The sequence below is a fragment of the Meleagris gallopavo genome, chromosome 1, assembly GCF_905368555.1.
Source record: "Meleagris gallopavo chromosome 1, MGAL_WU_HG_1.1, whole genome shotgun sequence".
Lineage (NCBI taxonomy): Eukaryota > Metazoa > Chordata > Aves > Galliformes > Phasianidae > Meleagris > Meleagris gallopavo.
This window is the reverse complement of record NC_139404.1, coordinates 153,205,290-153,219,412: the sequence shown is the minus strand read 5'-3', so window position 1 is coordinate 153,219,412 and position 14,123 is coordinate 153,205,290. Positions and strand designations below refer to the sequence as shown.

General features: G+C 39.0%; 1 long non-coding RNA gene across 1 annotated transcript; it reads right to left on the bottom strand.

Moving 5' to 3' along the window:
* Positions 1–7,428: 7,428 nt before the first annotated feature.
* Positions 7,429–13,823, bottom strand: LOC104917470 (uncharacterized). The gene is made up of 5 exons (XR_014881275.1): positions 13,756–13,823; positions 10,269–10,361; positions 9,223–9,287; positions 9,023–9,142; positions 7,429–7,507 (listed from the first exon to the last, which is right to left on the bottom strand). It is a non-coding gene; the product is annotated as an uncharacterized LOC104917470 (long non-coding RNA).
* Between the last annotated feature and the right edge of the window lie 300 nt (positions 13,824–14,123).

The window sequence follows — 14,123 nt, the reverse complement described above, 5'->3', positions numbered from 1 at the left end:
GAGTGATTGCCCTTGTCACAAGCTTGACTCTTGCTGCCCAGGCTGCCACTGCCCCTGAAACTCCTGAACAGCTTCCAAATGTAGTATGATTCAGAAATTGGCCTTCCTTCCTTAAAGCCCACCACTGTGCACAGAGGGCCACCTCTACAAGTAAGCATGCATGAGAGTGCATGTGGACTGAGCCTTCAGGCAGCCTCAGGCAGCAGCCTCCTAAGGACGGACAGAGCAAGCCAACCTTCAGAATAAGCAAGTAAGCAGAGATATTTGCCTGGTCAGGCAGAGGATTTGTGAAGTTAAGGGTACCACTGAGGCTGCTAACAATGCTAACAATGCTAACAAATGAAGGAAATAATGAGCCATTTTACCGGATATGTAAGGAGACAGGACCATGCTTGTGTCAGGTGCTGCTTTCAGACTGCATGCCATTTGTTCAGACCATCGTGAGGGCCATCAGTGGCCAAGAGGAAAGAAGCCCAGCTATGGCTGGGAAAAACATACTTTGTGAGCTGGGTAAGGATGTCAAGAGGCGAAGATTATAAATATAAAAGAGAATCTTTGCTTCAGCTCATATCTGAGAATAAACATTAAAGAGCATTTAAAAAAAAAAACGTCACTTGCAAACAAGTCAGCTTTCATGAAGGGTACGCTTTTAAGATACTCATGTAACTTGAAAGCTGTAAAGAGCAGAAGCCTGGTTTTCAAGTCCCATTGCTCAAGTTAAGAACAATTTACTCTCCTGCAGTACTTGGACTGAGGTGGAGGGATGCGGTAAGGGCAGTGTGGGTGGTTCATAGCTTTCACTTTGCTTTGGCTTAGGAAGCTGGGAAACCACAGCAGTTCTTCTCTTTTTCTTGCCTTAAGCATGAATGTTCCTTTTGTCCTCTAACAATCTCTTTAGTGTGTTCAGGAAGACAGTCTTTGACTCTTTCCTGGGCTGCCAATAGAAGCCAACTGAAGCAGCAGGATGCTGTTCTTTATCTAAAGATAAAGATGTTGTGGTTCTTGCTGCTGATGCCACTGCTGGCATCAAGCAAATCAGGGTAATTGCAAGCTACTTTGCTAATGTTCCTTCATTAGCCTATACCAGTGGTGATAATCACTGCTTATACTACTCTGTTTCAATCTTTCGTGCACCATCCTTGCACTCATTCCTTAGGAATTATTTCAGCTGGTGGTTATAGATCTTCAGCTCAATACCATGTTACAAAGCAAGCAGAAGGGGTGAGGAGAAACTCTGCACCATGCTATCTTGATGAGGCCTTCTTATTATTTTGAGTATCTTTATTGGGAAACTTTTGGTCTGTTCACATTTTCCCTTTGTGATGTAAACCTACCAGTTTTAGGAAGCATGGCACTGGTTCACACTTTCAGTTAAATGTTGGTACTTGTGATGAAGTTCTCCTTAGAGTCATCACACATTAATTTGAGGTCCAACAGTCACTTATTCAGTACATTTTATAGATCTGAAAGATATTCACAGAATCTACTTGCCTAGCCTCCATAGAATCTACTTGCCTAGCCTCCAAGCTGCCACTGTGGAAGGGTCTGGTATGGGTCAGTCCTTGGCTACGTCTTCTCCTCCACACGGATATCTTGGATACCAAAAGAGACCTCAGATGGCCCTGGATCTTTACTAGTGGGCAAATAAATTAAGCTATCTCCCATCAGTTAGAATCTGTCCATTCTTATTGGTAAGAAACAGGTGGCTGTTTATCACATCTATCTGAGAATGGGCTAGCGTGCCCCTTGGGGATTACTGTCTCTATCCATTAATTTAATTTAGGAATTTAGGTGAGTAGATAAGGTGAGATGACTTATTTTTGGATGGCTATAGTGAGGTGAAATGAATCCCATCCATACCAGCACACGATTAATGCTAGAACAGTAAGCACCTTGCACTTTGCTCTTAAATGTCATAATAATTTTGGTTAGATTAATGCATTTTAAAAAGTCTTGCTGCTTTTATTAAATTGATCCTTTCTCATTTTAATCCAATAAATTTCAGAAGTGGCTTTAAAGGGTAATAATTTTTGCAACTAGGCTCAAAAATCAGAAACATGAGACAGTAAGTCAGCAACTTCCTTCTGAATTCAGAAGATGTATATGAAAAGTGACTTTGAATCCCTATGCAAGTCATACAGAAGGAGTAGTATATACATGACATAACAATATACTGTGACAAACCATAAAGCAGCTTTCGGTTTTATAGCATCTTGACAGACTGTTCAAAATCAAGTCTTTAACCTTACTCTTTACTCTGATAATTAGGTTTCCCTGTTTGACACATATGTTATGCCACATTTAACACACAAAGGAAACAGTGGTGATATTTTCTTTACTATGAGCCTACTTCATTGTGTTTTAGCCCATCACTCCTTGGTCTTTTATCACAAGAAAAGCATGCTATACTCGCTTGTATAGAAAAAAACAGATCTTTTCTAGCAGTAGTCCTGATATCTGCAGTAGGGATTTATGAGGCCAGGAAGCAAAGTGTAGTCTTTCCCCTCAAGAATAACTGCTAGTGCGTTAATCTGGGGGAAAAAAAATCATATCATTTTTTCATAAGTCCTGTCTCTCTAAAGATACGGGTTTTACTTACTTCCTCTGAGCAGTCAGTGGTCATGACAGTGACACAACCTCACTGGCCTATTAATGCTCATAAAATATAGAAGAGTACTCAAAAAGCATTTATAGACTCAAAAATAGAAATCAGGACATATCCCTATCATAATCAACACCTTTTTGGCAATCTTATTCCACTCCTGGATTATTGACTGTTCAGTCTGACCTGGCAAAGCAGCATTTCTGGATAACATACCTACAAGGCCCAGTGGCTTTCATGCATTATCTACAGCATCTACCTTTCTTAGAATACCTTGTTCTGATCACTATTCACACAGCTACTGCAGTTACTGAATTCCTGCCTGTGTAGAATACTCAGATGCTGTGTCTCAAAAGAATTCTGTAGGTCTGGTGAGCAGCTGCAGGGGAGATGCTAGATGGAATGAAGAACAGTACAGGGAACTACAGAAACATCTGTAAAAAAGAAAAAGAAAAATGTAATTCTATCAGATAAAAGGAAAGAAAGTGTGCAAACTTGACTCTGAGTTGTCGTAGTTGTCTCCATCAGTATTTCCCATGCCATCACAAAAATGTCTCAAATGTCTCAGAAGGGGTGCTACGAGGAAAAGAAGACTGATATGTCCGTAATGTCCCTTGTGAAGATGCACGTCATGGGCATAGGCAGTGTGCACTGTTTGCAGCAATGTTGGTGGCTGTACAATACTGATAGAAGTTTCAGCGTATAGAAAAGAACTGAGTCTAACACTGTCTCTGTTACTGTTGCTTTTCTAAATTAAGGAACTATAGAACCTGGGTCTACCTCCACTAACTATGACAGCAAGAATCAGAAAACAAAACAAAACAAAAAAACAACTGATGATGCAATGATTAGAGTGCCCCTCTCAGAGTCAGGATCTGTTATACTACTCCTGAGTTAAAGATGTGGCCTGCATAATAAAAAGTGTGAAGAAACTCATGAAATATTTGGGGCTATCAACTTGCTGAATGTGTCAACTGCAGAAATAGAGAGCCAAATTTTCAGCAGCACTACAACACATTGGTTTTGATTGTGCTACTCTTCAGCACTTCTCTAGATCAAATGTCCTAGAATCACTGTATTTCCTGATAAGATGCCAGTCTTTCTGTCCTGATGCAGTGACAGTGTACTCAGATGAGTTCTAACCACCAAGTTACACATGTACTCTACAATGTACATGTTTATATGGCAAAATATTGTCTAAAAATAACAATTACTAGCAGTAGAAGCTCTAGATGAAGGGACCAGCCTAAAGAAAATTTGAAAATGAATGTGTCCTTTCAAAGCACCTACGCTATTCAAAGGTAAGGTACATGCTGCTCTTTCCTTGCTTCTTAATAATGAAGCGGTAAGCCTGTTTCATGCTAGCAATAATAGCCACTGTACCAAATTCAATCCAGTACTCTACATACAGCGATAGTGACATCTGACGGTACTTGTGACGGATTATTATGGTCCTCCATCATCAAAGAGCAGTAAAAATTCAAGGCTGCAGTTAAAATTAATCTGGCCGTGAAACTGGCCTACAGTTATTTTTCCCCCAACTACTGTAACATTGATGTATACAAGTCATCAAATGTGACTTTGTGAGGGTATTAGATGTACATAAAGCTTGCTGAGAGAAACACACTGTTGTTGCAATACATTCAGATGCCAACTACTTAAAGTGGATCTTTTTACTTCTCCAGTAACATGACACAAAATATCAGCAATAAAGTGACTTAGTGATATCCAGAATGTTTGGAAACTTACTGCCACTGAGCTGGTTAATAATATTTTACCTTTCATGTAGAGACTCTGGCCTGAGTCAGTCTGACAGAAATGACTCTAATTGCTGATTTGAAATAAGTTTTAGTGAAAGCTCTGAGGACAAAATTATGAAATTACAAGACCACAGCTGTTCCTAGGAGGACTCTTCTAGTTTCTTAGCAAAAGCCAAGGAACTGAATGCACAGAGGAGGAAACTATCCATTGGCATCAGGCTCTATGGGAAAAGCTAGGAACTCTGTGCCTTGCTGGTAGTGGCAAGGCAACTCAAGAAACTGTCCCTTTGATGGAAGACTTTTCTGAGATTTATCAGAGTGATTAGCACTGTGTCCATTCAATAAATACTGATTTGGACATCAAGAAACTAAGGTCTCCTGCTGTGGAAAGCAATACAGTGGGATGTGAATTATGCCTTCGTTTTTTTTTTTGTTTTTTTTTTTTTGCCTTGATTACTTAATTTGCCAAGCATTTGTATAATCCATATATGGCAATAATTTCCGGCACAAAATTGGTATTCATGATACCGTACAAGCTGAATAAACCTTGTCAAACATGTAACACTTGGTGGTGAAAAACGTGGTGGTGGAACAAATTTTCTGCATGCTTTAATTGTAGTCAAAGAGTTCCAGCTTCCCCTAGATTTTCATGGTGTGTTGTTCAACTAGAATTTCTTTCATACATCTGAAATTTGCTGCAGGTTATAGTATGTTTTGTGGTCCATCACAAGATGGCACATTACCAGTTGATACTATATAATCCACAGTGAAAATATGTTCTTAATGCTCTGTGAAAAATGGAAGGAATTTGGGTATCTTACTAAAAGCTGTAGAGGGGAAATGAAATACAGCCCAGCCCCATGGTTTGAATTTATGCTTTATATTAAAGAAATGGTAGTCTTATAAGTACAAGGTATCTAAGACTTATATTATTTGAAGAGCTGTGTATGATCTATTTAATGCATGTGTAAGTAGATGTTTAAATATTTAACATTTGTAACTGGAATTTAACCCTTTTATTCTACCTTCAGCTGTACTGTGAACTGAATGTATAAATTGCAGGTGTTCTAGATTCAATGGCTAATTTCTGAACTTGGTCAGGGATAATTCATCCATTAAATGTTTCTTGGATGCACTTTACAACATCTCAAATCAAAACATTATCATTGTGGGATTACTCAGATTGAGATCAACCATCCTATGATTTGGAGATTTCCTCCTGAATCAGTAACCAACTGTCCTATAAAAGCCAGTGTTTGTGGGTGATATTAAACTGGTACAAAACATACATATCTCACTTTTACCAGAATTTTACTTTATTTTACTGATGCTGCACAAAATATTTCAATGAAAAAGTTTTAGGAAGGAGAAGTGAGATAGGGCCTGGAAACTTTTCTCCATTCTTCTTTGCATTTCAGTGCACTTTTATTCCCTTCTGTCCTTCTGCCATGTCTGAGATAGACTGCATTGCATCAGTGCAGTGTCAGATGACCAGGAGCACCAGCATTTACCATTTATGCTAGGTAATTTTGGCCTGGAGAATAGAAATTGAATAACAGATGGTTCTTTGATCTCAAAAAGATATGTGCGACATGTTCTGAAGGTTCCACACTGTAGCTAAACACATTCAGACCAAAAAAAGGCAAAATCCTCACATGTTATGAGGACCGTAAACAAATGGCATAATTGCAAATACTGGTTCAGTATAATTTTTAGGAGAAAGGAAGCACTAGATTTTGTGCAATACAGTAATACAAAAAAGATTTTACAACATCCTTCTAGCACGAAAGTAACCCTATATGCTGACAAATCCTGTGACATTGGAAATTTTAAAGAAAATCTGTTTGTTTGTTTTTTTAAGATATTATTTAGTTAAATTGTAAGTCATTAATTTAAATTAGGGACCAATTTTCATCAGTCTTTTGGCTTATATTATGCAGTTTAATGATCATGATAATTCTTATGACAGAAAATCTGTCATAGTTTCTTAGGACAGTGTTATAAAGACACAATAGAAGGATGCTTTCAGGAGTTGTGAGAATGAGTTAACCGTACAGTGCTTAGTTGTTCTGGCACAAAACTGCAATGTAGAAACTATGGATAGGGATTTCATTCAAAAGAGACTTCCAGACACCTGTTTTCCTTCACTTCATAATTACTTGGGAGTTTTATTTTCAACAAAGCATTGCTATGTACATCATTCAGCATGTGTTTACGTATACTCAGCAGAATGAAGCTAGCTTTCTGACAAAATCAACTCTTTTAACTACAGTCTGTGGACAATCAGATGATTTAGAAAACCATCTGGGATCAGTTTGAACAGTTCAGAGGATGCTCTCCATATCAGCGCATCCAGCCATATCCACTTTAAAGAAAATTGGCAACCTACTACAATTTTGATTTGCAGTAAAATAATTAATTACTACTGCTAGCAGGAGGATTTCTGCCATTCTGCTGCTTGGAGAGCTGCTGAGCTTCAGAGGCATCCTCTCTCTCCTGTGGAGAGACTTAGGGCTGTTCGGTGTTTAAAGAATCAGTGGAGGTCCTGTGTGAGCAGGTGGTTGGCCATGGGCAGGGTGTGGGTGAAAGCCCCATGTGAGTCTAGTAAAGGCCTTTGATCCTGGACAGCAGTCTCATAAAGCTCAGCAATCAACATGTCTTTCGATTTGTGTCAGATGCCTTTTCAGAAAAGGTGCCCTCAGCATTTTCTGGCAAGATGTCTTACCACTTCTCTGAAAGAGTGGTCAGGCAGTGGGATGGGCTGCCCAGGGAGGTGGTGGAGTCACTGACCCCAGAAGTGTTCAAGGAACAGTTGGACATTGTGTTGAGGGACATGGTTTAGTGAGAACTATTGGTGATAGGTGGAGGTTGGACTGGATGATCTTATAGGTCTTTTCCAGCCTTGGTGATCCTGTGATTGTGATACTGTTTGTGAAAAGGAGACACCCATTCTTTCACAGTACGTAAAAAGAATGATATTCTAATGCAAGCATGACATTGTCTTCTGAGACCATTATTCTCTAATGTATAGCATCAGTTTATGAAGTGATAGCAGTTCTTGGGTGATGAGATCATATCGGGCTTTTTATCCTGCTGTATTTCATTCTTTATACAGCAGGCATCAGGTTTAGTAGTTCTCAGCATCCTGTCAAAGAGAATGTCAACAGATGACAGCCTAAATTTAATCATTGCCCTTCTGTAATTTAATCTAAATACAGAGCAGTCTGGTTGTGTATGTTATTTTATAATACTTTATTATTTTGATATTGTTTTCTAACAACACTTTAGATTTGAGATAACAAGGATCAGCAGTTACACAACAAATTATCTACTTTTTTTTTTATGCCTTATGTTTAGTCCTTTCTACATGAGAAAATAATTTGTTTTGCCTAATTATCTACTTAGTAGTGGTATTTTCTAGAAAAGCTATCACTGGAAATTGAAAATAGCAAAGACAAATATTCATCTTCTTCAGCCAGCATAAACAAACGTCTACCTTGCTCCAGGGTCCAACAGTTTCTGTGGTGTCAATATGAGCTCTTTCATCTGACTTGGCCTATTTGTTTGGCATACACAAGAAACTTAAAAATATTTCCTTTTCATCTCTAGTTTTTCTGAGATCTAGGTTCCCTATTTGAACATTTTAAGTACTTTTTGCGCAATAGCTGTTCTGGAAGCTTTTCCATCTTGCTTTATCATTTCTTGTGCCCTATACATGCAGAAGCAGATCACAGGACTAAATATCTGGTGATGCATAACTGCATTTCAAAATGTTTAAAATATTTTTGGACCAGACTAAATTACCAGTTGCTGAGCCCTGCTATTAAGAACATACCAATCAATAAATAGTTCCAAGACATCAATTCCATCTTAAATCATATATATATATATATAGCTAAAATACATATATATTTGTTCTCCAAGGTGTAGAAAGGGTGTTTGTGAAGTGTTTCTGGCAATGAAAAGAAGTGATTTACGGTTAACTTCCATCCACAGCTCACAAATAACCTTATGACTAATAAAGACAAGAACTTTCAACATTTAATTACTAAAGCCAAAATTTCCCTCTCTCTGTTCTCATCAAGATGCTGTATTTGTAGCGATCTCTAATTTTGAGCATACAGTTTTAAGAAACGCGAAACAAAAACATTGCTTCTGGTTTGTTAAGGCAAGCAAGTGATGGCCTCAGCTGTACTTTCATTTCCCTGCACGCATGATAGGGTTATCTTCTTAATGAGGTATGCTATTTCCATGATATGCAATTTACATTTTTTTTTCTTTATTCCAGAAGCTCTAACTCAATTTTATTCTCTAACTCTTTCCAAAGCACCCAGGAGTCACATGACAACCTGTGTTTTCCTCGCATCAAAATTTCATCTGCATATAATTTAATAGCCTCTAGATTGTGAGAAAGGTGTATTTCCACATGAAACATCTGTTAAAAACAACTGAAACAGTGATCTTCAGTGTTTTCCAGTAGGGAGGAGATTGTCAAAAATGTATTTTGTTTTTCTTCTTATGAAATGCAGAAAAATATTTCCAACTTTTCTTCTTTACAGGAATGTATATCATAGTCTGGAAGAAAACGTTCCCACTTTACAGGTTTAATTGTTTAGGACCTATACAGAAATGAAAGGAAACATCCTCTTTTCTACTATACCTGTACTCTGGTCAGGAAGCTGCACCCATGCTGTCAGCCATTTCATTTGCTTTCCTTCTGCAGAGCAGCAGCTCTGTCCTGTTCCAAAGCAGTTTGTATTTCAGGATGAAGAGTATTCCCCTAGAAATTTGAAGTGGATGGTGTATGAGATTGGCCAAAGGAAGGCAGTTTGATTTTCTTATCTGTGTTCTGAAACTCACTGAGATCTTCCAAAGTCCTTGAATGACATACTCCAGTGCTCTTCTCCTTCTTTCCAAGACAGTCTCTGTAAGAGCGTTAAGTCCTACATCTTAAGTAATTGCAGGTCTTTTCACAGTTACCCCTTCACTCAGCCCCTCAACCCTGTGATTCAGCCCCTTAACTTCCCTTCCCCATGCACAAAAATCCCTTTCAAATGTTTAAGGCTGTCTTAGTGGATTTAAGACTTTGACAGCCAACTTCAAATCACCAGTGAAGATGGGTTTGAATAACCTCATGTACTAAAGTAGTTTGTGCATGGACATACATTTCCTGCTGTCAGTTCTGCTAAAGAGTGATAACCTCTTACAAAGAGCCCATAGCAAACAGCTGGTCATCAGTAACATCTTGAAACACCTGAACTGTTTGCTAAGCGAAGTTGAATGAAAGCCCTTAAATCAGTCGCAAGTGCTTATACTTCCATTTTTTGATTCTATTCTCAATTTAAAAAGATATCACTCATTTTTCATTTCTGTATGGAGTAAAATTTTCCTCAAATTTCTATACTCTCATGGTCAGCCTCCTGTTAATTGAAAAGTATTAAAAACATGAATGCTTCGGAGCTACCTCCAGTCAGAAATAAAGTTAATTTCTGACTCTTGATTCTTCCATAAACTATTTGAATCAATGGAGAAGAGTTATTTAAATCTTTCTTAGTTGTATTTCACATTCATAGACCTTTAACTCCAGAGGGACTTTTTACTGGTCCATTTCTCTCTATTGGAATTCTGTAGTTTATTTCTGTTGATACCACAAATAATTGAGTAGTTGCTCAGCTCCAAGTACTCTGACAGAATTCTGCTTCATTCAGTTTTTGAATTGTAACACTTCAAAAGTTGCCACAATCTTCTGCACATTTTCTATGATTGGCAACCCAACCAGATCATGCATAAAGTCCTTTTAAAATGCACTTCCCACATTTTAAATTTTCAAACATTTGCATTCACTAATAAACTTTCTGAAATCTATCATATGGCCATAGTCAAAGTGAAGCTATGATTTTATTTACCTCTTTTCTGAGCTACCTATGATGTGTTGCAGCTCATGTTGTTTTTTTTTTTCCTCATCTTCTTCGAATTCCCAGTGGTGGAGACTCATGCTTCTGGAGGACAGAAATAAAATTTCTGTTGACAGTGACTGTAAAGATCCAACAGCTCATGAGTTGCTGCGTGGTAACAACTGAGATGCTCCTAGACAGACACTGATATATTACTATTGGTTTCTTGTCAAATGTGTTCCCCCAAGCACAACTACACTGAGAATGTGTGCATACATTAAACACATTTCAACCACTATGTTTATCCTCCTCAGATATGTAAAAAAAAAAAAAACCAACATTTTTTCCTTACTCCCCCCAGTATCTTCCTATCCCACCTTTAAAGAAAACCAGCGTTTGGCAGCTGTCATATGTTTTTACCGCTACTGTTTTCTCTCTGTTTTTGGCATTGCCAACACATTCTGCAATATGCTGCAGTGCCCTTAATAATAATTTGGAGCAGCCTTGCTAGAACACTAGTTCACAGAGGATGCAATTAATACGCATCATCTATATCATGTACAGTTATGAGTTTTGAGCCTTTATTGATACCTCTTTTCTGAGGGGTTATTACTCACGTGAGGAATATCCCAATTTTGTGACACATTTCACTTGTTTATTTTGCTCTTACATACTTTGGCTGAAACATTGCTGATAGCACAAAAAAAGTGTTTCTTGACTGACCAGGCTTCGTGTTATGGATATTATTTTAGTTCAGCTTTATGTTTCATTATTAATAAGCATATATGCCATACACAGGTTGGCAATCTTTGCACTTCGGCTCAATATCAATCATTTTCCAATATCAATCATTTTCAGAGGCTGAAGCTGGATTCTGACCTCTAGCTACTATGACAAAAATAGGATCTTTAATTTATTACAGGCGTTTGCTGGAACAATTACAGCAATAGACTCAACACTAAACATTGCAGGATGTCACATTTACAAGACATGGTGGAAACTCCCTCTACCAGAACAGTGCGTTTTTAAAGTTCTATAGTTTGTGACCCTGTGCAGCCATCTGTGGTGATCTCTAGAAGTTATTTGATATTGCTGTTGTAGATATATCTTCATCAACCTTAGAATTTTAAAATCCAGTTTTTGAAACTTATTATTTCCTTACATTATGCATTTCATTCTGTATTGCCTGGGAGCATTAACCCAGGCAATACAGAATCATGGAGCTGCAGAACCAGGTAGGCTGGAAGTCGTCTTCAGAGGTCATCTCACCCAACACTGCATTTAGGGCTTGGGTGTGTCCTTTTGAGACCTGAACACTTCAAAGAATGAATTGCATGTCCTACAGTGTCTTTGTGTCTCTTCCAGTATTGGATCACCCTCATGGTTTTTAAAAAAAAAAAAAAAAAAAAAGTGTTCTCTGTATAATCAATGGATATACAGATGGTGTGTGATATATATATATATATATATATATATATATATATATCTCCAGGAGCTTGGCTAATATAATTTATATTGGAGTAATGAGAGAAAGTCACTCAGCCTGTCCTGAGCTCACGAGATGAACTCCAATGAGCAGATCTCCAGAGAGATCCTTCCCCACTGGCAGTCAGCTCTTAAATGGATCTAGGAGAGGTGGAGCCAGGCTCCACCCCTTCCTGCAGCACAGGTGATTTGCCTTCACCTGTGCTCCTGTGGCTGACTCATTGCTCACCTCAGGTGATCAGTCAGAGGTTCAGGCCATGATTCAGCAGCCCCATACAGTTCTTATATCTATCTAATTGAAATCTCCCATGTTCCCCAGAATCACCAAAGTTAGAAAAGAACCCCAAGATCATCTAGTCCAATCGTCCTCCTACCATCAATTTTTTTCCACCAAACCATGACCTTTAGTACAACATCAAAACGTTTCTTGAACAACTTCAGGGATGCTGACTCAGTCACCTCCTGGACAGCCCATTCCAGCACTTGACCATTCTTTCATCCAGTTGCTGTGCACTTTCAAGAGAAGTTTAGCTCTGTCTTCTTTGCTTTCTCTGTTGCAGACACCAGTAAGATCTACCCTTATCTCTTTCTTCTTAGGGTTGAACAGGTCCAGCCTGTGTAGCCTTTCCTTATAGGCCATGTGCCTCTAGTGCAGTTTACTGGCCTCCACTGTACTCAGTCCAGTGTATCCATGTCTTTCATACACTGTAGAGTCCCAAAAGGGACAGAAAACTCCAGATGCAGTGTCAAAAGTGTCACACATAGAAGAGGGACCACTTCTATGGATCTGCTGCCTACTGATAATACAGTTCAAAATTATGTTGGCCTTCTTGCTATACAATCATTGTTGGCTCACGTTCAACTCTTCCTCCGGGATCCCCAGCTCCTTTTCAGAAAAGCTGTTTCTCTGTCTGCCTGCATTGTTGCATGGGTTTATTCCTCCTCAGATGCAAGATTTCATATTTTTGTCTTTCATGAAATTCCCGTTGGCCCATTTCTCCAGTCTGCTAAAGTCCTTCTGTATGGCAGTCCTACCTTCCAGGGCATTGAACGCTCCTCCCAGTTTGCTGGCAAACTTGTTGAAAATGTAGTCTGCTCCTTCATCCAGGTCTTTAACAGGGAGACTAAACACTGCTCATCCCAGAGGGATACTACTATTTACTGCAACCAGAAAAGCTACTTCACATCATTGATAACAACTTGTTGAGTCTATTCAGCCAATTGCTCAGCCAATTTTCCACTCACCTTATCATCCACTTTTCTAGCCCACATCTTACTAGATTGGTGATAAGTGGACTCTGTAAAAGGCTTGCTAAAGTAAAGATATTCAAAACATGCCACCTTCTTCTTGTGCACAACATCACTGAAAAGAAATGAGGCTGATCAAGCATGAATGCTCTTGATAAATCCATGCTAGGTACTCACCGCCACTTTCTTGCCCTTCACGTACTTCAAAGTGGATTCCAGGAGGAGTTGCTCCATAGCTTTCTAAAAAGTGCCCTGAAGTAAGGCACTGAACTGCCCTTCCTGAAGATGGGTACAATATTTGCCCTTTTCTAGTCATCCCACCTTTGAAACTGTCATGACCTTTCAAAGGTGCCAGAGAGCAGCCTTGTCCCTCCAGACCTCAGGTATATTCCATATAGTCACATGTGGATGTGTAAGTGGGTTAAATGTCTCCTAATTGTATCTTCTCCTACCACGGATACTGCTTCACACCCACAGACAGTTAAGTGGTTCAAGGACCAGAGAGATCAAAGAACAGTATCTAAGCCTTTTCCATATCCTTTGTCATAAGATTTCCTGCTCCACTGCACTGAATCTGCATTCTTCTTAGCTTTCTTTTCACTACTGGTATACTTACAGAAACTGTTTTTTGTTGTGCTTTGCATCCTTTGCTAATTTCAGCTCTAGTTGCTCTTTGGCTTTCCTGACTGTATTCCTACATGCTTGAACAGTGTCTGTTCATCCCGCCTAAGCAGTCTGTCCCTGTTTCCACCTTCTGTGTACTTACTGTGTTTGAGCTTAGGCAGGAGCTCCATGTTCATCCACATTGGCCTTCTGCCATGCTTGCTCAACTCTGAACATTGTGCACTGTTCTTGTGTTCTGGGGAGGTTGTCCTTGAAGATCAGCCAGCTATCCTGAGGCCTTTTGCCCTGCTGAACAATTTCCCATGAAAGCCTCCCTGAACAGACCTAAATTTGCTCTTCTGAAGTCCAGGGAAGGACCTCTGCTGTTCATCTTACTCACTTCTCTCACAATCTTCAATTCCATAATCTCAGTTGCTGCAGCCAAGAGTACCCTTAGCCTTCACATCTTCAGTCAGTTCTTCCTTGGTTTTGAATAGCAGGTCCAACAGCACATTTCCTTGTTTCTTCACT